Source organism: Peromyscus maniculatus, chromosome 23 (assembly GCF_049852395.1).
Source record: "Peromyscus maniculatus bairdii isolate BWxNUB_F1_BW_parent chromosome 23, HU_Pman_BW_mat_3.1, whole genome shotgun sequence".
Taxonomy (NCBI): domain Eukaryota; kingdom Metazoa; phylum Chordata; class Mammalia; order Rodentia; family Cricetidae; genus Peromyscus; species Peromyscus maniculatus.
Window position 1 is genome coordinate 16,605,399 of NC_134874.1, and position 3,925 is coordinate 16,609,323.

Consider the following 3,925-nt stretch of genomic DNA (forward strand, 5'->3'; position numbering starts at 1 on the left):
GATGTGTGTCCACAAAGTTATGCTTGCCTGCACTGATGCAGCAACAGCCACCTCTGCGTGTGTGTGTGTGTGTGTGTGTGTGTGCGCGCGCGCGCGCGCGCGCGCGTGCACACCTGTGTTCACACATGTATGCCTGTAAGTGTACAGCCACATGGTCTCTCTGACAACACAGACTCTACCCAGCAGGACAGGGCTCATTCTCAATTGTCTCCTTTTCTTCTTTTTATTTTATGTGTATGAGTGTTTTGCCTGCATGTGTGTATGTGCACCCTGTGCATGCAGTACCCTTAGAGGCCAGAAGAGGGCATTGGATCCTCTAGGACTGGAGTTACAGACAGTGGTGAGCCACCATGTGGTTGCTGGGAATCAAGCCCAGGTTTTCTGGAAGAGCAGCCAGTGCTCTTAGCCTCTGAGCCATCTCTCCATGCCCTCAATCATGTGTCAATGTTCTTCAAATTCACTTCCTGTGGTCCTGCTGGAACACGAGCTCTTTCTAGTGAGACTGTGGAGGGGCTGTGAATAGTCGAGCTGTTCTCTTGGGACAAGGACATTCGGTCGAGGCAGATGGCACAGCCTCTGTGTTTCACCCCACACCTTTGCTCTGGCACTGAGTTCTGGCCACCCAGAGGAAGACGTGTCACATCTCACTTGTGCTGGGATGCTGTGAGTTAGCAGTGGCTCTGTGTGCATGCTATAATGACTTAATGCAGTGTTTCTCAACCTGTGGGTTGTGACCCCTTGGGGGGGTCAAACGACCCTTTCACAGGGGTCACATATTAGATATTCTGCATATCAGATATTTACATCATGAGTCATAACAGTAGCAAAATTACAGTTATGAAGTAGCAATGAAAATAATTTTATGGTTAGGGGGAGGTCACCACAACATGAGGAACTGTATTAAAGGGTCGCAGCATTAGGGCCACATGGTGAGGCGTAACAGGAGAGGACATGGCTTGACACGCTCCCAGGGTCATGGGAAGGGGACAGGACAGAGGGACAGCCATAAAGACAGCATTACTCGGCAGGTCACCACCAGGCCACTCGCTGGGCCCCAGCCCATGAACTGCCTCCCTCAGCCACACGCAGGGCTGCTCCCGGGAGGCAGGTGTGAGCAGAGCAGCGGCCTCTGGAACACCACCCATCCAAGATGCCTCCTGCCACAGGAGGTTCCGATTTGCGGGTGATCTTGCAGTATCCGTACAGCTTTGAGGAGAGAGATACAGACCTGCAGGTTTTCCTGGGACACATTGCTGTTTTCACTCTGCCTGCCTTGTGTGGTCTCTGTCCTGGTTTAATTACCTCCATTGTGACAGATGGGGCTTAGCAGGACCCAGGCTGCTTGTAGGGCCTTGGTCCTCCTTCCTCAGCTTCCTGGCTTCCACTGTCCTTGTGAAACACAGGCAAGTGGGGTCGGATGGATGGAGGGCTCAGCCATAGAGGTGATACTATTGTGAGGTGAGAAAGCACGCAGTGTGTCACATGGACCTTTTATGATGGCTCAGGTGCTGGGACTCCAGCAGGATTTCATTCACTCCACAGTTTGGGATTAGGTCTTTTCATGGGACCCCCAACTTGTTAAAGTTCTTAGGATTCAGGATGCTGCCCTTCCCACTGGTATCGCTTAACCTCCACAGTGAACAGGGAGGGTCCTCACATGCAGGACTGCCCGGGACAGTAGGGGAGCAAGGCCTGATGGCTCAATCACTCCCCTGGGAGGCTGAGGCAGGACAGTCACAAGTTCAAGGCCAGCCTGGGCTACGGAGTGAGACCCTGTCTCAAAATAAGAAATGAAAGGAGAGCTAGGGACTGCAGCGTGAGTGAGGCCCTGGGTGCCACAGCAGGACTTCAGAAGAAAGGCAGTTGGTGTCGTGGGGTATCTACCTGAGAAGCCTATCTAGACACACTTACGCTAATAGAAAGTCTTGATTAGCCATCTGGTGACCACACTGGGTGTTCAGGACCCTAGCGTAGTCCCGAGCCTCTCTCAGGGTGAGCTTTTAAGCGCGAAAACCACATTCTTGCTTGACACAGCTCAGTTAGCAAGAGCAGTTAGCCAGAAGCAGAACGGCAGAAGCCGAGGAGAAAGGTTACTACCGTTAGGGACTTTCCCGGAACCGTGGACTTTGACGGATCGGGCGGGTCTTTGTTCTTGTTGGCGGGTGCTGAGGCCTCCATGCTGGGTTTCAAGGCCTGAATGTACATCCATCATGGCGTCAGCTGCGCTAAGGTCTGGGGGTCTGTTGCACTGATGGAGTGTTACTGAGATTAGGTCATATGGAGAAAGAGGAGACCTAAAGCCCATGAACTCTACCGGCTCCCAGACTCCTACATTCTCTCTAAAGCCTGTTAGCATTTAACAACCTCATTTTCATCAAATTTTCCTTGATGATCTTGTGGATCAGGCTCCTAATTTTCCTTCCAATCTTCTCTTCACTGAACTCATTCTAGCTTTCTTACCGTGGCTTGAAGATACCGTGGAAATAACACCGTGCTTTGGGCTGGCAATTTACTAATCCCGGGCTAAATCTGGTCTGTGGCACGTGTTTGTCAATAAATCTTTATTGACACACGACAATGTCCACTGCTGTGAGGACAGATCCACAAAGTGATCTCCTACCTGCACAGATCAAGCATGCTGAGCCTGGGGCTAGGTGTTTAGTGAGGGGTACCAAGGGTGAAATGTGGGGTGCACACAGTCAAAGCTTTAGAAATATGGCAAACCTACCTAGGTCCCTTCGGGCGTGGCCCATAGACCACAGGACACCCCCAGCCTTCAGCCCACTTCCCTTCCCTTCCTGCCCCTTCCCTTTCTTTGAGGGGAGAATGGAAGCCAGGGCCTTGGACACTATGCCTAGGCTCTTACACGGAGCCCCACCCCTATCCCGGTTCACAGGCATGACGGTCACCAGCCATCGATGGTACTGGAGCCCTTGAGCTGGAGCGAGCTGGAGTGAGTCACACTGGGATGCAATACACCTGTAAAAGACACCGAGTTTAATGGGTTGCTATGAAAAATGAATGCAAGCATACACATCAATCTCCAGCTTAAATTATAATCTTGGACCATTGGACTGAATAAAAATAGACGATTATAATTAATTTCACCTGCCTTTCTTCCCGCCCTCATTGCTATGGCTACTAGAAAAATCTCACCCGCGTGTGTCATCCCATCTACGGCTCAAATGTCGGGTCTGTCACTAAGTCAATAATATCGGAGCATCCATCTTCTTCAGTCCTGTTGGCCCACAGACACTATGTGAGATCTGCAAGCCAGTCCTCCGGCCTCTGGGAGCCTCATTAAGGAGAACAGCGTGACATCCCTCCAGGGTTCAGTTCAGGGAGACATGTGAACCGCACATCGCCATGACACCCAACCCATGCTGGGTAAGCAAATGAGATGTCATGGCCGCTTCTGCCCCCTGCTCTGAATCCTATTCCTTTTCTTTCTTTTAACGTTTTGTCTCCTGTCACACACACACACACACACACACACACACACACACACACACACACACACACACACACACGCAGTGTCCCCATAAAACCTCCCACCTCCAGGGATGCCCGGGTGGCCCTGTTTCGGAGCCTGGACAGTCTTTCCTGTGATGTCTGGCTCCTGATCATCCAGTCAGTCTGCGAGTGACCTATATGCCCTCGCCCTACCGCATCTATCCATCACTCTTCAAGGGGTCACTGGTGAACCCCTTCTGCCCACACCCTGGACCCCCTCCAGTGTTTCAAACCACTGTTCCCTCACTGGCTCCATCCTTGGCCCTTTCAGTTGAAAAGTGAACCAAACCTGTGGAGTTCCTCTGAAACAGTAGGAGAGGAACCCTAAAATAGTGGACCACAAGGAATTACCACTGCCCCGGGGAGTCCCATGAATCACAGAGAGCCAGCCGAGGAGGCCCTGACAGGGAGT

General features: G+C 51.7%; 1 long non-coding RNA gene across 1 annotated transcript; it reads left to right on the forward strand.

Annotated features, from left to right (window-relative positions):
• The first annotated feature begins 1,448 nt into the window (after positions 1-1,448).
• Positions 1,449-3,107, forward strand: LOC121825388 (uncharacterized). The gene is made up of 2 exons (XR_013047572.1): positions 1,449-2,230; positions 2,897-3,107. It is a non-coding gene; the product is annotated as an uncharacterized LOC121825388 (long non-coding RNA).
• The last annotated feature ends 818 nt before the right edge of the window (positions 3,108-3,925 follow it).